This window comes from Rhineura floridana, chromosome 13 (assembly GCF_030035675.1).
Source record: "Rhineura floridana isolate rRhiFlo1 chromosome 13, rRhiFlo1.hap2, whole genome shotgun sequence".
Classification (NCBI taxonomy): domain Eukaryota; kingdom Metazoa; phylum Chordata; class Lepidosauria; order Squamata; family Rhineuridae; genus Rhineura; species Rhineura floridana.
Window position 1 is genome coordinate 23,654,196 of NC_084492.1, and position 23,161 is coordinate 23,677,356.

Consider the following 23,161-nt stretch of genomic DNA (forward strand, 5'->3'; position numbering starts at 1 on the left):
CTGCACGTGGAACCGGTAGCATTTCAGAGAAAGCCACCTTGGAGGTCCTGGCTTTCAGCATCCTACCTAGCAACCTAAATTTTGCTTCCAGGACCTCACGGCTGCATTTCCCCATGTCGTTGGTGCCAACGTGCACCACGACCACTGACTCCTTCCCAGCACTGTCTACCAAACTATCTAAACGACGGGCGATATCCGCAACCTTCGCACCAGGCAGGCAAAACACCTTGCGGTCTACACGCCCATCACACACCCCACTGTCTATGTTCCTAATGATCGAATCACCCACTACAAGGATCCCTCCAGCCCCTGGAGATATATCCTCGGCACGAGAGGATAGCTGCTCATCCCCCAAGGAATGGGTCCCTTCTAAGGGATCGTTTCCCTCTTCCTCAGCTGGATGCTCTCCTTCCCCGAGACCATCGTTGTCCATGATAGCAGGAGAGCTATCATCGTTGGAGTGGTGAGTGCGTGGTGAGTGCGTGGTGAGTGCGTGGTGAGTGCGTGGTGAGTGCGTCGTGAATGTGGATGCGTGGTTGATGCGTGGTTGATGCGTGGTTGATGCGTGGCTATTGCGTGGTTGATGCGTGGCTATTGCGTGGTTGATGCGTGGCTATTGCGTGGCTGATGCGTGGCTATTGCGTGGCTATTGCGTGGCTAATGCGCGGCTAATGCATGGCTATTGCGCGGCTAATGCGTGGCTATTGCGTGGCTAATGCGTGGCTAATGCGTGGCTATCGCGTGGTTAATGCGTGGCTAATGCGTGGCTATTGCGTGGCTAATGCGTGGCTATCGCGTGGTTAATGCGTGGCTATCGCGTGGTTAATGCGTGGCTATTGCGTGGTTAATGCGTGGCTATTGCGTGGCTAATGCGTGGCTAATGCGTGGCTAATGCGTGGCTATTGCGTGGCTATTGCGTGGCTATTGCGTGGCTATTGCGTGGCTATTGCGTGGCTATTGCGTGGCTATTGCGTGGCTATTGCGTGGCTAATGCGTCTGTTCTGTTCTGTTCTGTTCTGTTGCTATTGCGTGGCTAATGCGTGGCTAATGCGTGGCTAATGCGTGGCTAATGCGTCTGTTCTGTTCTGTTCTGTTCTGTTCTGTTCCTCTCTCGTTACCACTATTTGTCTCAGTTCCTCAGAATCCCTTCCTGCAAATGTTAGTTCAGGTTCAGGGATCTGCCCTATATCTTCCACTGTGAAGACAGATGCAAAGAATTCATTTAGCTTCTCTGCAATCTCCTTATCGTTCTTTAGTACACCTTTGACTCCCTTATCATCCAAGGGTCCAATTGTCTCCCTAGATGGTCTCCTGCTTTGAATGTATTTATAGAATTTTTTGTTGTTGGTTTTTATGTTCTTAGCAATGTGCTCCTCAAATTCTTTTTTAGCATCCCTTATTGTCTTCTTGCATTTCTTTTGCCAGAGTTTGTGTTCTTTTTTATTTTCTTCATTTGGACAAGACTTCCATTTTTTGAAGGAAGACTTTTTGCCTCTAAGAGCTTCCTTGACTTTGCTCGTTAACCATGCTGGCATCTTCTTGGCCCTGGCGGTACCTTTTCTGATCTGCGGTATGGACTCCAGTTGAGCTTCTAATATAGTGTTTTTAAACAACTTCCAAGCATTTTCGAGTGATGTGACCCTCTGGACTTTGTTTTTCAGCTTTCTTTTTACCAATCCCCTCATTTTTGTGAAGTTTCCTCTTTTGAAGTCAAATGTGACCGTGTTGGATTTTCTTGGCAATTGGCCATTTACATGTATGTTTAATTTAATAGCACTGTGGTCACTGCTCCCAATCGGTTCAACAACACTTACATCTCGCACCAGGTCCCGGTCCCCACTGAGGATTAAGTCCAGGGTTGCCGTCCCTCTGGTCGGTTCCATGACCAACTGGTCTAGGGAATAGTCATTTAGAATATCTAGAAACTTTGCTTCTTTGTCATGACTGGAACACATATGCAGCCAGTCTATGTCCGGGTAGTTGAAGTCACCCATTACTACCACATTTCCTAGTTTGGATGCTTCCTCAATTTCATATCTCATCTCCAGGTCTCCCTGAGCATTTTGATCAGGGGGACGATAGATCGTTCCCAGTATTAAGTCCCTCCTGGGGCATGGTATCACCACCCACAACGATTCTGTGGAGGAGTCTGCCTCTTTTGGGGTTTCGAGCTTGCTGGATTCAATGCCTTCTTTCACGTATAGAGCGACTCCGCCACCAATACGTCCTTCCCTGTCCTTCCGATATAGTTTATATCCAGGGATAACCGTATCCCACTGGTTTTCTCCATTCCACCAGGTCTCCGTTATGCTCACTATATCAATGCTCTCCTCTAAGACCAAGCACTCCAGTTCTCCCATCTTGGTTCGCAGGCTCCTAGCATTAGCGTACAGGCACTTGTAAGCAGTGTCTCTCTTCAAGTGTCTTTGGCACTTGTGGTTAGGCCTGTGGTAATTTTGCTCTTCTGAATTTATATCCTGTGCCCCTGCTCTCACAATGCCTACTTCTAGGCCTACCCCTTTTAAAATTTCATCATTTCTTTGGTTTTTATCCCAGGGGGGAGGTTTATTCCGAACCGGACCTTTCTCAGCTCCTGTCGGGTTTCCCCCCTCAGTCAGTTTAAAAGCTGCTCTGCCACCTTTTTAATTTTAAGTGCCAGCAGTCTGGTTCCATTCTGGTTCAAGTGGAGCCCGTCCCTTTTGTACAGGCCTGGCTTGTCCCAAAAAGTTCCCCAGTGCCTAACAAATCCAAACCCTTCCACCCGACACCATCGTCTCATCCACGCATTGAGACTGCGAAGCTGGGCCTGTCTGGCTGGTCCTGCACGTGGAACCGGTAGCATTTCAGAGAAAGCCACCTTGGAGGTCCTGGCTTTCAGCATCCTACCTAGCAACCTAAATTTTGCTTCCAGGACCTCACGGCTGCATTTCCCCATGTCGTTGGTGCCAACGTGCACCACGACCACTGACTCCTTCCCAGCACTGTCTACCAAACTATCTAAACGACGGGCGATATCCGCAACCTTCGCACCAGGCAGGCAAAACACCTTGCGGTCTACACGCCCATCACACACCCCACTGTCTATGTTCCTAATGATCGAATCACCCACTACAAGGATCCCTCCAGCCCCTGGAGATATATCCTCGGCACGAGAGGATAGCTGCTCATCCCCCAAGGAATGGGTCCCTTCTAAGGGATCGTTTCCCTCTTCCTCAGCTGGATGCTCTCCTTCCCCGAGACCATCGTTGTCCATGATAGCAGGAGAGCTATCATCGTTGGAGTGGTGAGTGCGTGGTGAGTGCGTGGTGAGTGCGTGGTGAGTGCGTGGTGAGTGCGTCGTGAATGTGGATGCGTGGTTGATGCGTGGTTGATGCGTGGTTGATGCGTGGCTATTGCGTGGTTGATGCGTGGCTATTGCGTGGTTGATGCGTGGCTATTGCGTGGCTGATGCGTGGCTGATGCGTGGCTATTGCGTGGCTATTGCGTGGCTAATGCGCGGCTAATGCATGGCTATTGCGCGGCTAATGCGTGGCTATTGCGTGGCTAATGCGTGGCTATTGCGTGGCTAATGCGTGGCTATCGTGTGGCTAATGCGTGGCTATTGCGTGGTTAATGCGCGGCTAATGCATGGCTATTGCGCGGCTAATGCGTGGCTATTGCGTGGCTAATGCGTGGCTATTGCGTGGCTGATGCGTGGCTATTGCGTGGCTATTGCGTGGCTAATGCGCGGCTATTACGTGGTTATTGCGTGGTTAATGCGTGGCTAATGCGTGGCTATTGCGTGGCTATTGCGTGGCTATTGCGTGGCTATTGCGTGGCTATTGCGTGGCTATTGCGTGGCTAATGCGTCTGTTCTGTTCTGTTCTGTTCTGTTGCTATTGCGTGGCTAATGCGTGGCTAATGCGTGGCTAATGCGTGGCTAATGCGTCTGTTCTGTTCTGTTCTGTTCTGTTCTGTTCTGTTCTGTTCCTCTCTCGTTACCACTATTTGTCTCAGTTCCTCAGAATCCCTTCCTGCAAATGTTAGTTCAGGTTCAGGGATCTGCCCTATATCTTCCACTGTGAAGACAGATGCAAAGAATTCATTTAGCTTCTCTGCAATCTCCTTATCGTTCTTTAGTACACCTTTGACTCCCTTATCATCCAAGGGTCCAATTGTCTCCCTAGATGGTCTCCTGCTTTGAATGTATTTATAGAATTTTTTGTTGTTGGTTTTTATGTTCTTAGCAATGTGCTCCTCAAATTCTTTTTTAGCATCCCTTATTGTCTTCTTGCATTTCTTTTGCCAGAGTTTGTGTTCTTTTTTATTTTCTTCATTTGGACAAGACTTCCATTTTTTGAAGGAAGACTTTTTGCCTCTAAGAGCTTCCTTGACTTTGCTCGTTAACCATGCTGGCATCTTCTTGGCCCTGGCGGTACCTTTTCTGATCTGCGGTATGGACTCCAGTTGAGCTTCTAATATAGTGTTTTTAAACAACTTCCAAGCATTTTCGAGTGATGTGACCCTCTGGACTTTGTTTTTCAGCTTTCTTTTTACCAATCCCCTCATTTTTGTGAAGTTTCCTCTTTTGAAGTCAAATGTGACCGTGTTGGATTTTCTTGGCAATTGGCCATTTACATGTATGTTTAATTTAATAGCACTGTGGTCACTGCTCCCAATCGGTTCAACAACACTTACATCTCGCACCAGGTCCCGGTCCCCACTGAGGATTAAGTCCAGGGTTGCCGTCCCTCTGGTCGGTTCCATGACCAACTGGTCTAGGGAATAGTCATTTAGAATATCTAGAAACTTTGCTTCTTTGTCATGACTGGAACACATATGCAGCCAGTCTATGTCCGGGTAGTTGAAGTCACCCATTACTACCACATTTCCTAGTTTGGATGCTTCCTCAATTTCATATCTCATCTCCAGGTCTCCCTGAGCATTTTGATCAGGGGGACGATAGATCGTTCCCAGTATTAAGTCCCTCCTGGGGCATGGTATCACCACCCACAACGATTCTGTGGAGGAGTCTGCCTCTTTTGGGGTTTCGAGCTTGCTGGATTCAATGCCTTCTTTCACGTATAGAGCGACTCCGCCACCAATACGTCCTTCCCTGTCCTTCCGATATAGTTTATATCCAGGGATAACCGTATCCCACTGGTTTTCTCCATTCCACCAGGTCTCCGTTATGCTCACTATATCAATGCTCTCCTCTAAGACCAAGCACTCCAGTTCTCCCATCTTGGTTCGCAGGCTCCTAGCATTAGCGTACAGGCACTTGTAAGCAGTGTCTCTCTTCAAGTGTCTTTGGCACTTGTGGTTAGGCCTGTGGTAATTTTGCTCTTCTGAATTTATATCCTGTGCCCCTGCTCTCACAATGCCTACTTCTAGGCCTACCCCTTTTAAAATTTCATCATTTCTTTGGTTTTTATCCCGGGGGGAGGTTTATTCCGAACCGGACCTTTCTCAGCTCCTGTCGGGTTTCCCCCCTCAGTCAGTTTAAAAGCTGCTCTGCCACCTTTTTAATTTTAAGTGCCAGCAGTCTGGTTCCATTCTGGTTCAAGTGGAGCCCGTCCCTTTTGTACAGGCCTGGCTTGTCCCAAAAAGTTCCCCAGTGCCTAACAAATCCAAACCCTTCCACCCGACACCATCGTCTCATCCACGCATTGAGACTGCGAAGCTGGGCCTGTCTGGCTGGTCCTGCACGTGGAACCGGTAGCATTTCAGAGAAAGCCACCTTGGAGGTCCTGGCTTTCAGCATCCTACCTAGCAACCTAAATTTTGCTTCCAGGACCTCACGGCTGCATTTCCCCATGTCGTTGGTGCCAACGTGCACCACGACCACTGACTCCTTCCCAGCACTGTCTACCAAACTATCTAAACGACGGGCGATATCCGCAACCTTCGCACCAGGCAGGCAAAACACCTTGCGGTCTACACGCCCATCACACACCCCACTGTCTATGTTCCTAATGATCGAATCACCCACTACAAGGATCCCTCCAGCCCCTGGAGATATATCCTCGGCACGAGAGGATAGCTGCTCATCCCCCAAGGAATGGGTCCCTTCTAAGGGATCGTTTCCCTCTTCCTCAGCTGGATGCTCTCCTTCCCCGAGACCATCGTTGTCCATGATAGCAGGAGAGCTATCATCGTTGGAGTGGTGAGTGCGTGGTGAGTGCGTGGTGAGTGCGTGGTGAGTGCGTGGTGAGTGCGTCGTGAATGTGGATGCGTGGTTGATGCGTGGTTGATGCGTGGTTGATGCGTGGCTATTGCGTGGTTGATGCGTGGCTATTGCGTGGTTGATGCGTGGCTATTGCGTGGCTGATGCGTGGCTGATGCGTGGCTATTGCGTGGCTATTGCGTGGCTAATGCGCGGCTAATGCATGGCTATTGCGCGGCTAATGCGTGGCTATTGCGTGGCTAATGCGTGGCTAATGCGTGGCTATCGCGTGGCTAATGCGTGGCTATCGCGTGGCTAATGCGTGGCTATTGCGTGGTCAATGCGTGGCTATTGCGTGGTTAATGCGTGGTTAATGCGTGGCTATTGCGTGGTTAATGCGTGGTTAATGCGTGGCTATTGCGTGGCTATTGCGTGGCTATTGCGTGGCTAATGCGTGGCTAATGCGTGGCTATTGCGTGGTTAATGCGTGGTTAATGCGTGGCTATTGCGTGGCTATTGCGTGGCTATTGCGTGGCTATTGCGTGGCTATTGCGTGGCTATTGCGTGGCTAATGCGTCTGTTCTGTTCTGTTCTGTTCTGTTGCTATTGCGTGGCTAATGCGTGGCTAATGCGTGGCTAATGCGTGGCTAATGCGTCTGTTCTGTTCTGTTCTGTTCTGTTCTGTTCTGTTCTGTTCCTCTCTCGTTACCACTATTTGTCTCAGTTCCTCAGAATCCCTTCCTGCAAATGTTAGTTCAGGTTCAGGGATCTGCCCTATATCTTCCACTGTGAAGACAGATGCAAAGAATTCATTTAGCTTCTCTGCAATCTCCTTATCGTTCTTTAGTACACCTTTGACTCCCTTATCATCCAAGGGTCCAATTGTCTCCCTAGATGGTCTCCTGCTTTGAATGTATTTATAGAATTTTTTGTTGTTGGTTTTTATGTTCTTAGCAATGTGCTCCTCAAATTCTTTTTTAGCATCCCTTATTGTCTTCTTGCATTTCTTTTGCCAGAGTTTGTGTTCTTTTTTATTTTCTTCATTTGGACAAGACTTTCATTTTTTGAAGGAAGACTTTTTGCCTCTAAGAGCTTCCTTGACTTTGCTCGTTAACCATGCTGGCATCTTCTTGGCCCTGGCGGTACCTTTTCTGATCTGCGGTATGGACTCCAGTTGAGCTTCTAATATAGTGTTTTTAAACAACTTCCAAGCATTTTCGAGTGATGTGACCCTCTGGACTTTGTTTTTCAGCTTTCTTTTTACCAATCCCCTCATTTTTGTGAAGTTTCCTCTTTTGAAGTCAAATGTGACCGTGTTGGATTTTCTTGGCAATTGGCCATTTACATGTATGTTTAATTTAATAGCACTGTGGTCACTGCTCCCAATCGGTTCAACAACACTTACATCTCGCACCAGGTCCCGGTCCCCACTGAGGATTAAGTCCAGGGTTGCCGTCCCTCTGGTCGGTTCCATGACCAACTGGTCTAGGGAATAGTCATTTAGAATATCTAGAAACTTTGCTTCTTTGTCATGACTGGAACACATATGCAGCCAGTCTATGTCCGGGTAGTTGAAGTCACCCATTACTACCACATTTCCTAGTTTGGATGCTTCCTCAATTTCATATCTCATCTCCAGGTCTCCCTGAGCATTTTGATCAGGGGGACGATAGATCGTTCCCAGTATTAAGTCCCTCCTGGGGCATGGTATCACCACCCACAACGATTCTGTGGAGGAGTCTGCCTCTTTTGGGGTTTCGAGCTTGCTGGATTCAATGCCTTCTTTCACGTATAGAGCGACTCCGCCACCAATACGTCCTTCCCTGTCCTTCCGATATAGTTTATATCCAGGGATAACCGTATCCCACTGGTTTTCTCCATTCCACCAGGTCTCCGTTATGCTCACGATATCAATGCTCTCCTCTAAGACCAAGCACTCCAGTTCTCCCATCTTGGTTCGCAGGCTCCTAGCATTAGCGTACAGGCACTTGTAAGCAGTGTCTCTCTTCAAGTGTCTTTGGCACTTGTGGTTAGGCCTGTGGTAATTTTGCTCTTCTGAATTTATATCCTGTGCCCCTGCTCTCACAATGCCTACTTCTAGGCCTACCCCTTTTAAAATTTCATCATTTCTTTGGTTTTTATCCCAGGGGGGAGGTTTATTCCGAACCGGACCTTTCTCAGCTCCTGTCGGGTTTCCCCCCTCAGTCAGTTTAAAAGCTGCTCTGCCACCTTTTTAATTTTAAGTGCCAGCAGTCTGGTTCCATTCTGGTTCAAGTGGAGCCCGTCCCTTTTGTACAGGCCTGGCTTGTCCCAAAAAGTTCCCCAGTGCCTAACAAATCCAAACCCTTCCACCCGACACCATCGTCTCATCCACGCATTGAGACTGCGAAGCTGGGCCTGTCTGGCTGGTCCTGCACGTGGAACCGGTAGCATTTCAGAGAAAGCCACCTTGGAGGTCCTGGCTTTCAGCATCCTACCTAGCAACCTAAATTTTGCTTCCAGGACCTCACGGCTGCATTTCCCCATGTCGTTGGTGCCAACGTGCACCACGACCACTGACTCCTTCCCAGCACTGTCTACCAAACTATCTAAACGACGGGCGATATCCGCAACCTTCGCACCAGGCAGGCAAAACACCTTGCGGTCTACACGCCCATCACACACCCCACTGTCTATGTTCCTAATGATCGAATCACCCACTACAAGGATCCCTCCAGCCCCTGGAGATATATCCTCGGCACGAGAGGATAGCTGCTCATCCCCCAAGGAATGGGTCCCTTCTAAGGGATCGTTTCCCTCTTCCTCAGCTGGATGCTCTCCTTCCCCGAGACCATCGTTGTCCATGATAGCAGGAGAGCTATCATCGTTGGAGTGGTGAGTGCGTGGTGAGTGCGTGGTGAGTGCGTGGTGAGTGCGTGGTGAGTGCGTCGTGAATGTGGATGCGTGGTTGATGCGTGGTTGATGCGTGGTTGATGCGTGGCTATTGCGTGGTTGATGCGTGGCTATTGCGTGGTTGATGCGTGGCTATTGCGTGGCTGATGCGTGGCTGATGCGTGGCTATTGCGTGGCTATTGCGTGGCTAATGCGCGGCTAATGCATGGCTATTGCGCGGCTAATGCGTGGCTATTGCGTGGCTAATGCGTGGCTATTGCGTGGCTAATGCGTGGCTATCGTGTGGCTAATGCGTGGCTATTGCGTGGTTAATGCGCGGCTAATGCATGGCTATTGCGCGGCTAATGCGTGGCTATTGCGTGGCTAATGCGTGGCTATTGCGTGGCTGATGCGTGGCTATTGCGTGGCTATTGCGTGGCTAATGCGCGGCTATTGCGTGGTTATTGCGTGGTTAATGCGTGGCTAATGCGTGGCTATTGCGTGGCTATTGCGTGGCTATTGCGTGGCTATTGCGTGGCTATTGCATGGCTATTGCGTGGCTAATGCGTCTGTTCTGTTCTGTTCTGTTCTGTTGCTATTGCGTGGCTAATGCGTGGCTAATGCGTGGCTAATGCGTGGCTAATGCGTCTGTTCTGTTCTGTTCTGTTCTGTTCTGTTCTGTTCTGTTCCTCTCTCGTTACCACTATTTGTCTCAGTTCCTCAGAATCCCTTCCTGCAAATGTTAGTTCAGGTTCAGGGATCTGCCCTATATCTTCCACTGTGAAGACAGATGCAAAGAATTCATTTAGCTTCTCTGCAATCTCCTTATCGTTCTTTAGTACACCTTTGACTCCCTTATCATCCAAGGGTCCAATTGTCTCCCTAGATGGTCTCCTGCTTTGAATGTATTTATAGAATTTTTTGTTGTTGGTTTTTATGTTCTTAGCAATGTGCTCCTCAAATTCTTTTTTAGCATCCCTTATTGTCTTCTTGCATTTCTTTTGCCAGAGTTTGTGTTCTTTTTTATTTTCTTCATTTGGACAAGACTTCCATTTTTTGAAGGAAGACTTTTTGCCTCTAAGAGCTTCCTTGACTTTGCTCGTTAACCATGCTGGCATCTTCTTGGCCCTGGCGGTACCTTTTCTGATCTGCGGTATGGACTCCAGTTGAGCTTCTAATATAGTGTTTTTAAACAACTTCCAAGCATTTTCGAGTGATGTGACCCTCTGGACTTTGTTTTTCAGCTTTCTTTTTACCAATCCCCTCATTTTTGTGAAGTTTCCTCTTTTGAAGTCAAATGTGACCGTGTTGGATTTTCTTGGCAATTGGCCATTTACATGTATGTTTAATTTAATAGCACTGTGGTCACTGCTCCCAATCGGTTCAACAACACTTACATCTCGCACCAGGTCCCGGTCCCCACTGAGGATTAAGTCCAGGGTTGCCGTCCCTCTGGTCGGTTCCATGACCAACTGGTCTAGGGAATAGTCATTTAGAATATCTAGAAACTTTGCTTCTTTGTCATGACTGGAACACATATGCAGCCAGTCTATGTCCGGGTAGTTGAAGTCACCCATTACTACCACATTTCCTAGTTTGGATGCTTCCTCAATTTCATATCTCATCTCCAGGTCTCCCTGAGCATTTTGATCAGGGGGACGATAGATCGTTCCCAGTATTAAGTCCCTCCTGGGGCATGGTATCACCACCCACAACGATTCTGTGGAGGAGTCTGCCTCTTTTGGGGTTTCGAGCTTGCTGGATTCAATGCCTTCTTTCACGTATAGAGCGACTCCGCCACCAATACGTCCTTCCCTGTCCTTCCGATATAGTTTATATCCAGGGATAACCGTATCCCACTGGTTTTCTCCATTCCACCAGGTCTCCGTTATGCTCACTATATCAATGCTCTCCTCTAAGACCAAGCACTCCAGTTCTCCCATCTTGGTTCGCAGGCTCCTAGCATTAGCGTACAGGCACTTGTAAGCAGTGTCTCTCTTCAAGTGTCTTTGGCACTTGTGGTTAGGCCTGTGGTAATTTTGCTCTTCTGAATTTATATCCTGTGCCCCTGCTCTCACAATGCCTACTTCTAGGCCTACCCCTTTTAAAATTTCATCATTTCTTTGGTTTTTATCCCGGGGGGAGGTTTATTCCGAACCGGACCTTTCTCAGCTCCTGTCGGGTTTCCCCCCTCAGTCAGTTTAAAAGCTGCTCTGCCACCTTTTTAATTTTAAGTGCCAGCAGTCTGGTTCCATTCTGGTTCAAGTGGAGCCCGTCCCTTTTGTACAGGCCTGGCTTGTCCCAAAAAGTTCCCCAGTGCCTAACAAATCCAAACCCTTCCACCCGACACCATCGTCTCATCCACGCATTGAGACTGCGAAGCTGGGCCTGTCTGGCTGGTCCTGCACGTGGAACCGGTAGCATTTCAGAGAAAGCCACCTTGGAGGTCCTGGCTTTCAGCATCCTACCTAGCAACCTAAATTTTGCTTCCAGGACCTCACGGCTGCATTTCCCCATGTCGTTGGTGCCAACGTGCACCACGACCACTGACTCCTTCCCAGCACTGTCTACCAAACTATCTAAACGACGGGCGATATCCGCAACCTTCGCACCAGGCAGGCAAAACACCTTGCGGTCTACACGCCCATCACACACCCCACTGTCTATGTTCCTAATGATCGAATCACCCACTACAAGGATCCCTCCAGCCCCTGGAGATATATCCTCGGCACGAGAGGATAGCTGCTCATCCCCCAAGGAATGGGTCCCTTCTAAGGGATCGTTTCCCTCTTCCTCAGCTGGATGCTCTCCTTCCCCGAGACCATCGTTGTCCATGATAGCAGGAGAGCTATCATCGTTGGAGTGGTGAGTGCGTGGTGAGTGCGTGGTGAGTGCGTGGTGAGTGCGTGGTGAGTGCGTCGTGAATGTGGATGCGTGGTTGATGCGTGGTTGATGCGTGGTTGATGCGTGGCTATTGCGTGGTTGATGCGTGGCTATTGCGTGGTTGATGCGTGGCTATTGCGTGGCTGATGCGTGGCTGATGCGTGGCTATTGCGTGGCTATTGCGTGGCTAATGCGCGGCTAATGCATGGCTATTGCGCGGCTAATGCGTGGCTATTGCGTGGCTAATGCGTGGCTAATGCGTGGCTATCGCGTGGCTAATGCGTGGCTAATGCGTGGCTAATGCGTGGCTATTGCGTGTTTAATGCGTGGCTATTGCGTGGTTAATGCGTGGTTAATGCGTGGCTATTGCGTGGTTAATGCGTGGTTAATGCGTGGCTATTGCGTGGCTATTGCGTGGCTATTGCGTGGCTAATGCGTGGCTAATGCGTGGCTATTGCGTGGTTAATGCGTGGTTAATGCGTGGCTATTGCGTGGCTATTGCGTGGCTAATGCGTGGCGAATGCGTGGCTATTGCGTGGCTATTGCGTGGCTATTGCGTGGCTAATGCGTCTGTTCTGTTCTGTTCTGTTCTGTTGCTATTGCGTGGCTAATGCGTGGCTAATGCGTGGCTAATGCGTGGCTAATGCGTCTGTTCTGTTCTGTTCTGTTCTGTTCTGTTCTGTTCCTCTCTCGTTACCACTATTTGTCTCAGTTCCTCAGAATCCCTTCCTGCAAATGTTAGTTCAGGTTCAGGGATCTGCCCTATATCTTCCACTGTGAAGACAGATGCAAAGAATTCATTTAGCTTCTCTGCAATCTCCTTATCGTTCTTTAGTACACCTTTGACTCCCTTATCATCCAAGGGTCCAATTGTCTCCCTAGATGGTCTCCTGCTTTGAATGTATTTATAGAATTTTTTGTTGTTGGTTTTTATGTTCTTAGCAATGTGCTCCTCAAATTCTTTTTTAGCATCCCTTATTGTCTTCTTGCATTTCTTTTGCCAGAGTTTGTGTTCTTTTTTATTTTCTTCATTTGGACAAGACTTTCATTTTTTGAAGGAAGACTTTTTGCCTCTAAGAGCTTCCTTGACTTTGCTCGTTAACCATGCTGGCATCTTCTTGGCCCTGGCGGTACCTTTTCTGATCTGCGGTATGGACTCCAGTTGAGCTTCTAATATAGTGTTTTTAAACAACTTCCAAGCATTTTCGAGTGATGTGACCCTCTGGACTTTGTTTTTCAGCTTTCTTTTTACCAATCCCCTCATTTTTGTGAAGTTTCCTCTTTTGAAGTCAAATGTGACCGTGTTGGATTTTCTTGGCAATTGGCCATTTACATGTATGTTTAATTTAATAGCACTGTGGTCACTGCTCCCAATCGGTTCAACAACACTTACATCTCGCACCAGGTCCCGGTCCCCACTGAGGATTAAGTCCAGGGTTGCCGTCCCTCTGGTCGGTTCCATGACCAACTGGTCTAGGGAATAGTCATTTAGAATATCTAGAAACTTTGCTTCTTTGTCATGACTGGAACACATATGCAGCCAGTCTATGTCCGGGTAGTTGAAGTCACCCATTACTACCACATTTCCTAGTTTGGATGCTTCCTCAATTTCATATCTCATCTCCAGGTCTCCCTGAGCATTTTGATCAGGGGGACGATAGATCGTTCCCAGTATTAAGTCCCTCCTGGGGCATGGTATCACCACCCACAACGATTCTGTGGAGGAGTCTGCCTCTTTTGGGGTTTCGAGCTTGCTGGATTCAATGCCTTCTTTCACGTATAGAGCGACTCCGCCACCAATACGTCCTTCCCTGTCCTTCCGATATAGTTTATATCCAGGGATAACCGTATCCCACTGGTTTTCTCCATTCCACCAGGTCTCCGTTATGCTCACGATATCAATGCTCTCCTCTAAGACCAAGCACTCCAGTTCTCCCATCTTGGTTCGCAGGCTCCTAGCATTAGCGTACAGGCACTTGTAAGCAGTGTCTCTCTTCAAGTGTCTTTGGCACTTGTGGTTAGGCCTGTGGTAATTTTGCTCTTCTGAATTTATATCCTGTGCCCCTGCTCTCACAATGCCTACTTCTAGGCCTACCCCTTTTAAAATTTCATCATTTCTTTGGTTTTTATCCCAGGGGGGAGGTTTATTCCGAACCGGACCTTTCTCAGCTCCTGTCGGGTTTCCCCCCTCAGTCAGTTTAAAAGCTGCTCTGCCACCTTTTTAATTTTAAGTGCCAGCAGTCTGGTTCCATTCTGGTTCAAGTGGAGCCCGTCCCTTTTGTACAGGCCTGGCTTGTCCCAAAAAGTTCCCCAGTGCCTAACAAATCCAAACCCTTCCACCCGACACCATCGTCTCATCCACGCATTGAGACTGCGAAGCTGGGCCTGTCTGGCTGGTCCTGCACGTGGAACCGGTAGCATTTCAGAGAAAGCCACCTTGGAGGTCCTGGCTTTCAGCATCCTACCTAGCAACCTAAATTTTGCTTCCAGGACCTCACGGCTGCATTTCCCCATGTCGTTGGTGCCAACGTGCACCACGACCACTGACTCCTTCCCAGCACTGTCTACCAAACTATCTAAACGACGGGCGATATCCGCAACCTTCGCACCAGGCAGGCAAAACACCTTGCGGTCTACACGCCCATCACACACCCCACTGTCTATGTTCCTAATGATCGAATCACCCACTACAAGGATCCCTCCAGCCCCTGGAGATATATCCTCGGCACGAGAGGATAGCTGCTCATCCCCCAAGGAATGGGTCCCTTCTAAGGGATCGTTTCCCTCTTCCTCAGCTGGATGCTCTCCTTCCCCGAGACCATCGTTGTCCATGATAGCAGGAGAGCTATCATCGTTGGAGTGGTGAGTGCGTGGTGAGTGCGTGGTGAGTGCGTGGTGAGTGCGTGGTGAGTGCGTCGTGAATGTGGATGCGTGGTTGATGCGTGGTTGATGCGTGGTTGATGCGTGGCTATTGCGTGGTTGATGCGTGGCTATTGCGTGGTTGATGCGTGGCTATTGCGTGGCTGATGCGTGGCTGATGCGTGGCTATTGCGTGGCTATTGCGTGGCTAATGCGCGGCTAATGCATGGCTATTGCGCGGCTAATGCGTGGCTATTGCGTGGCTAATGCGTGGCTATTGCGTGGCTAATGCGTGGCTATCGTGTGGCTAATGCGTGGCTATTGCGTGGTTAATGCGCGGCTAATGCATGGCTATTGCGCGGCTAATGCGTGGCTATTGCGTGGCTAATGCGTGGCTATTGCGTGGCTGATGCGTGGCTATTGCGTGGCTATTGCGTGGCTAATGCGCGGCTATTGCGTGGTTATTGCGTGGTTAATGCGTGGCTAATGCGTGGCTATTGCGTGGCTATTGCGTGGCTATTGCGTGGCTATTGCGTGGCTATTGCGTCTGTTCTGTTCTGTTCTGTTCTGTTGCTATTGCGTGGCTAATGCGTGGCTAATGCGTGGCTAATGCGTGGCTAATGCGTCTGTTCTGTTCTGTTCTGTTCTGTTCTGTTCTGTTCTGTTCCTCTCTCGTTACCACTATTTGTCTCAGTTCCTCAGAATCCCTTCCTGCAAATGTTAGTTCAGGTTCAGGGATCTGCCCTATATCTTCCACTGTGAAGACAGATGCAAAGAATTCATTTAGCTTCTCTGCAATCTCCTTATCGTTCTTTAGTACACCTTTGACTCCCTTATCATCCAAGGGTCCAATTGTCTCCCTAGATGGTCTCCTGCTTTGAATGTATTTATAGAATTTTTTGTTGTTGGTTTTTATGTTCTTAGCAATGTGCTCCTCAAATTCTTTTTTAGCATCCCTTATTGTCTTCTTGCATTTCTTTTGCCAGAGTTTGTGTTCTTTTTTATTTTCTTCATTTGGACAAGACTTCCATTTTTTGAAGGAAGACTTTTTGCCTCTAAGAGCTTCCTTGACTTTGCTCGTTAACCATGCTGGCATCTTCTTGGCCCTGGCGGTACCTTTTCTGATCTGCGGTATGGACTCCAGTTGAGCTTCTAATATAGTGTTTTTAAACAACTTCCAAGCATTTTCGAGTGATGTGACCCTCTGGACTTTGTTTTTCAGCTTTCTTTTTACCAATCCCCTCATTTTTGTGAAGTTTCCTCTTTTGAAGTCAAATGTGACCGTGTTGGATTTTCTTGGCAATTGGCCATTTACATGTATGTTTAATTTAATAGCACTGTGGTCACTGCTCCCAATCGGTTCAACAACACTTACATCTCGCACCAGGTCCCGGTCCCCACTGAGGATTAAGTCCAGGGTTGCCGTCCCTCTGGTCGGTTCCATGACCAACTGGTCTAGGGAATAGTCATTTAGAATATCTAGAAACTTTGCTTCTTTGTCATGACTGGAACACATATGCAGCCAGTCTATGTCCGGGTAGTTGAAGTCACCCATTACTACCACATTTCCTAGTTTGGATGCTTCCTCAATTTCATATCTCATCTCCAGGTCTCCCTGAGCATTTTGATCAGGGGGACGATAGATCGTTCCCAGTATTAAGTCCCTCCTGGGGCATGGTATCACCACCCACAACGATTCTGTGGAGGAGTCTGCCTCTTTTGGGGTTTCGAGCTTGCTGGATTCAATGCCTTCTTTCACGTATAGAGCGACTCCGCCACCAATACGTCCTTCCCTGTCCTTCCGATATAGTTTATATCCAGGGATAACCGTATCCCACTGGTTTTCTCCATTCCACCAGGTCTCCGTTATGCTCACTATATCAATGCTCTCCTCTAAGACCAAGCACTCCAGTTCTCCCATCTTGGTTCGCAGGCTCCTAGCATTAGCGTACAGGCACTTGTAAGCAGTGTCTCTCTTCAAGTGTCTTTGGCACTTGTGGTTAGGCCTGTGGTAATTTTGCTCTTCTGAATTTATATCCTGTGCCCCTGCTCTCACAATGCCTACTTCTAGGCCTACCCCTTTTAAAATTTCATCATTTCTTTGGTTTTTATCCCGGGGGGAGGTTTATTCCGAACCGGACCTTTCTCAGCTCCTGTCGGGTTTCCCCCCTCAGTCAGTTTAAAAGCTGCTCTGCCACCTTTTTAATTTTAAGTGCCAGCAGTCTGGTTCCATTCTGGTTCAAGTGGAGCCCGTCCCTTTTGTACAGGCCTGGCTTGTCCCAAAAAGTTCCCCAGTGCCTAACAAATCCAAACCCTTCCACCCGACACCATCGTCTCATCCACGCATTGAGACTGCGAAGCTGGGCCTGTCTGGCTGGTCCTGCACGTGGAACCGGTAGCATTTCAGAGAAAGCCACCTTGGAGGTCCTGGCTTTCAGCATCCTACCTAGCAACCTAAATTTTGCTTCCAGGACCTCACGGCTGCATTTCCCCATGTCGTTGGTGCCAACGTGCACCACGACCACTGACTCCTTCCCAGCACTGTCTACCAAACTATCTAAACGACGGGCGATATCCGCAACCTTCGCACCAGGCAGGCAAAACACCTTGCGGTCTACACGCCCATCACACACCCCACTGTCTATGTTCCTAATGATCGAATCACCCACTACAAGGATCCCTCCAGCCCCTGGAGATATATCCTCGGCACGAGAGGATAGCTGCTCATCCCCCAAGGAATGGGTCCCTTCTAAGGGATCGTTTCCCTCTTCCTCAGCTGGATGCTCTCCTTCCCCGAGACCATCGTTGTCCATGATAGCAGGAGAGCTATCATCGTTGGAGTGGTGAGTGCGTGGTGAGTGCGTGGTGAGTGCGTGGTGAGTGCGTGGTGAGTGCGTCGTGAATGTGGATGCGTGGTTGATGCGTGGTTGATGCGTGGTTGATGCGTGGCTATTGCGTGGTTGATGCGTGGCTATTGCGTGGTTGATGCGTGGCTATTGCGTGGCTGATGCGTGGCTGATGCGTGGCTGATGCGTGGCTATTGCGTGGCTATTGCGTGACTAATGCGCGGCTAATGCATGGCTATTGCGCGGCTAATGCGTGGCTAATGCGTGGCTATTGCGTGGCTAATGCATGGCTATTGCGTGGCTAATGCGTGGCTATTGCGTGGTTAATGCGTGGCTATTGCGTGGTTAATGCGTGGCTATTGCGTGGCTAATGCGTGGCTATTGCGTGGCTATTGCGTGGTTAATGCGTGGCTATTGCGTGGTTAATGCGTGGTTAATGCGTGGCTAATGCGTGGCTATTGCGTGGCTAATGCGTGGCTATTGCGTGGCTAATGCGTGGCTATTGCGTGGCTAATGCGTGGCTAATGCGTGGTTAATGCGTGGCTATTGCATGGCTATTGCGTGGCTATTGCGTGGCTATTGCGTGGCTATTGCATGGCTATTGCGTGGCTATTGCGTGGCTATTGCGTGGCTAATGCGTCTGTTCTGTTCTGTTCTGTTCTGTTGCTATTGCGTGGCTATTGCGTGGCTAATGCGTGGCTAATGCGTGGCTAATGCGTCTGTTCTGTTCTGTTCTGTTCTGTTCTGTTCCTCTCTCGTTACCACTATTTGTCTCAGTTCCTCAGAATCCCTTCCTGCAAATGTTAGTTCAGGTTCAGGGATCTGCCCTATATCTTCCACTGTGAAGACAGATGCAAAGAATTCATTTAGCTTCTCTGCAATCTCCTTATCGTTCTTTAGTACACCTTTGACTCCCTTATCATCCAAGGGTCCAATTGTCTCCCTAGATGGTCTCCTGCTTTGAATGTATTTATAGAATTTTTTGTTGTTGGTTTTTATGTTCTTAGCAATGTGCTCCTCAAATTCTTTTTTAGCATCCCTTATTGTCTTCTTGCATTTCTTTTGCCAGAGTTTGTTTTCTTTTTTATTTTCTTCATTTGGACAAGACTTTCATTTTTTGAAGGAAGACTTTTTGCCTCTAAGAGCTTCCTTGACTTTGCTCGTTAACCATGCTGGCATCTTCTTGGCCCTGGCGGTACCTTTTCTGATCTGCGGTATGGACTCCAGTTGAGCTTCTAATATAGTGTTTTTAAACAACTTCCAAGCATTTTCGAGTGATGTGACCCTCTGGACTTTGTTTTTCAGCTTTCTTTTTACCAATCCCCTCATTTTTGTGAAGTTTCCTCTTTTGAAGTCAAATGTGACCGTGTTGGATTTTCTTGGCAATTGGCCATTTACATGTATGTTTAATTTAATAGCACTGTGGTCACTGCTCCCAATCGGTTCAACAACACTTACATCTCGCACCAGGTCCCGGTCCCCACTGAGGATTAAGTCCAGGGTTGCCGTCCCTCTGGTCGGTTCCATGACCAACTGGTCTAGGGAATAGTCATTTAGAATATCTAGAAACTTTGCTTCTTTGTCATGACTGGAACACATATGCAGCCAGTCTATGTCCGGGTAGTTGAAGTCACCCATTACTACCACATTTCCTAGTTTGGATGCTTCATCAATTTCATATCTCATCTCCAGGTCTCCCTGAGCATTTTGATCAGGGGGACGATAGATCGTTCCCAGTATTAAGTCCCTCCTGGGGCATGGTATCACCACCCACAACGATTCTGTGGAGGAGTCTGCCTCTTTTGGGGTTTCGAGCTTGCTGGATTCAATGCCTTCTTTCACGTATAGAGCGACTCCGCCACCAATACGTCCTTCCCTGTCCTTCCGATATAGTTTATATCCAGGGATAACCGTATCCCACTGGTTTTCTCCATTCCACCAGGTCTCCGTTATGCTCACTATATCAATGCTCTCCTCTAAGACCAAGCACTCCAGTTCTCCCATCTTGGTTCGCAGGCTCCTAGCATTAGCGTACAGGCACTTGTAAGCAGTGTCTCTCTTCAAGTGTCTTTGGCACTTGTGGTTAGGCCTGTGGTAATTTTGCTCTTCTGAATTTATATCCTGTGCCCCTGCTCTCACAATGCCTACTTCTAGGCCTACCCCTTTTAAAATTTCATCATTTCTTTGGTTTTTATCCCAGGGGGGAGGTTTATTCCGAACCGGACCTTTCTCAGCTCCTGTCGGGTTTCCCCCCTCAGTCAGTTTAAAAGCTGCTCTGCCACCTTTTTAATTTTAAGTGCCAGCAGTCTGGTTCCATTCTGGTTCAAGTGGAGCCCGTCCCTTTTGTACAGGCCTGGCTTGTCCCAAAAAGTTCCCCAGTGCCTAACAAATCCAAACCCTTCCACCCGACACCATCGTCTCATCCACGCATTGAGACTGCGAAGCTGGGCCTGTCTGGCTGGTCCTGCACGTGGAACCGGTAGCATTTCAGAGAAAGCCACCTTGGAGGTCCTGGCTTTCAGCATCCTACCTAGCAACCTAAATTTTGCTTCCAGGACCTCACGGCTGCATTTCCCCATGTCGTTGGTGCCAACGTGCACCACGACCACTGACTCCTTCCCAGCACTGTCTACCAAACTATCTAAACGACGGGCGATATCCGCAACCTTCGCACCAGGCAGGCAAAACACCTTGCGGTCTACACGCCCATCACACACCCCACTGTCTATGTTCCTAATGATCGAATCACCCACTACAAGGATCCCTCCAGCCCCTGGAGATATATCCTCGGCACGAGAGGATAGCTGCTCATCCCCCAAGGAATGGGTCCCTTCTAAGGGATCGTTTCCCTCTTCCTCAGCTGGATGCTCTCCTTCCCCGAGACCATCGTTGTCCATGATAGCAGGAGAGCTATCATCGTTGGAGTGGTGAGTGCGTGGTGAGTGCGTGGTGAGTGCGTGGTGAGTGCGTGGTGAGTGCGTCGTGAATGTGGATGCGTGGTTGATGCGTGGTTGATGCGTGGTTGATGCGTGGCTATTGCGTGGTTGATGCGTGGCTATTGCGTGGTTGATGCGTGGCTATTGCGTGGCTGATGCGTGGCTGATGCGTGGCTATTGCGTGGCTATTGCGTGGCTAATGCGCGGCTAATGCATGGCTATTGCGCGGCTAATGCGTGGCTATTGCGTGGCTAATGCGTGGCTATTGCGTGGCTAATGCGTGGCTATCGTGTGGCTAATGCGTGGCTATTGCGTGGTTAATGCGCGGCTAATGCATGGCTATTGCGTGGTTAATGCGTGGCTATTGCGTGGCTAATGCGTGGCTATTGCGTGGCTGATGCGTGGCTATTGCGTGGCTATTGCGTGGCTAATGCGCGGCTATTGCGTGGTTATTGCGTGGTTAATGCGTGGCTAATGCGTGGCTATTGCGTGGCTATTGCGTGGCTATTGCGTGGCTATTGCGTGGCTATTGCGTGGCTATTGCGTGGCTAATGCGTCTGTTCTGTTCTGTTCTGTTCTGTTGCTATTGCGTGGCTAATGCGTGGCTAATGCGTGGCTAATGCGTGGCTAATGCGTCTGTTCTGTTCTGTTCTGTTCTGTTCTGTTCTGTTCTGTTCCTCTCTCGTTACCACTATTTGTCTCAGTTCCTCAGAATCCCTTCCTGCAAATGTTAGTTCAGGTTCAGGGATCTGCCCTATATCTTCCACTGTGAAGACAGATGCAAAGAATTCATTTAGCTTCTCTGCAATCTCCTTATCGTTCTTTAGTACACCTTTGACTCCCTTATCATCCAAGGGTCCAATTGTCTCCCTAGATGGTCTCCTGCTTTGAATGTATTTATAGAATTTTTTGTTGTTGGTTTTTATGTTCTTAGCAATGTGCTCCTCAAATTCTTTTTTAGCATCCCTTATTGTCTTCTTGCATTTCTTTTGCCAGAGTTTGTGTTCTTTTTTATTTTCTTCATTTGGACAAGACTTCCATTTTTTGAAGGAAGACTTTTTGCCTCTAAGAGCTTCCTTGACTTTGCTCGTTAACCATGCTGGCATCTTCTTGGCCCTGGCGGTACCTTTTCTGATCTGCGGTATGGACTCCAGTTGAGCTTCTAATATAGTGTTTTTAAACAACTTCCAAGCATTTTCGAGTGATGTGACCCTCTGGACTTTGTTTTTCAGCTTTCTTTTTACCAATCCCCTCATTTTTGTGAAGTTTCCTCTTTTGAAGTCAAATGTGACCGTGTTGGATTTTCTTGGCAATTGGCCATTTACATGTATGTTTAATTTAATAGCACTGTGGTCACTGCTCCCAATCGGTTCAACAACACTTACATCTCGCACCAGGTCCCGGTCCCCACTGAGGATTAAGTCCAGGGTTGCCGTCCCTCTGGTCGGTTCCATGACCAACTGGTCTAGGGAATAGTCATTTAGAATATCTAGAAACTTTGCTTCTTTGTCATGACTGGAACACATATGCAGCCAGTCTATGTCCGGGTAGTTGAAGTCACCCATTACTACCACATTTCCTAGTTTGGATGCTTCCTCAATTTCATATCTCATCTCCAGGTCTCCCTGAGCATTTTGATCAGGGGGACGATAGATCGTTCCCAGTATTAAGTCCCTCCTGGGGCATGGTATCACCACCCACAACGATTCTGTGGAGGAGTCTGCCTCTTTTGGGGTTTCGAGCTTGCTGGATTCAATGCCTTCTTTCACGTATAGAGCGACTCCGCCACCAATACGTCCTTCCCTGTCCTTCCGATATAGTTTATATCCAGGGATAACCGTATCCCACTGGTTTTCTCCATTCCACCAGGTCTCCGTTATGCTCACTATATCAATGCTCTCCTCTAAGACCAAGCACTCCAGTTCTCCCATCTTGGTTCGCAGGCTCCTAGCATTAGCGTACAGGCACTTGTAAGCAGTGTCTCTCTTCAAGTGTCTTTGGCACTTGTGGTTAGGCCTGTGGTAATTTTGCTCTTCTGAATTTATATCCTGTGCCCCTGCTCTCACAATGCCTACTTCTAGGCCTACCCCTTTTAAAATTTCATCATTTCTTTGGTTTTTATCCCAGGGGGGAGGTTTATTCCGAACCGGACCTTTCTCAGCTCCTGTCGGGTTTCCCCCCTCAGTCAGTTTAAAAGCTGCTCTGCCACCTTTTTAATTTTAAGTGCCAGCAGTCTGGTTCCATTCTGGTTCAAGTGGAGCCCGTCCCTTTTGTACAGGCCTGGCTTGTCCCAAAAAGTTCCCCAGTGCCTAACAAACCCAAACCCTTCCACCCGACACCATCGTCTCATCCACGCATTGAGACTGCGAAGCTGGGCCTGTCTGGCTGGTCCTGCACGTGGAACCGGTAGCATTTCAGAGAAAGCCACCTTGGAGGTCCTGGCTTTCAGCATCCTACCTAGCAACCTAAATTTTGCTTCCAGGACCTCACGGCTGCATTTCCCCATGTCGTTGGTGCCAACGTGCACCACGACCACTGACTCCTTCCCAGCACTGTCTACCAAACTATCTAAACGACGGGCGATATCCGCAACCTTCGCACCAGGCAGGCAAAACACCTTG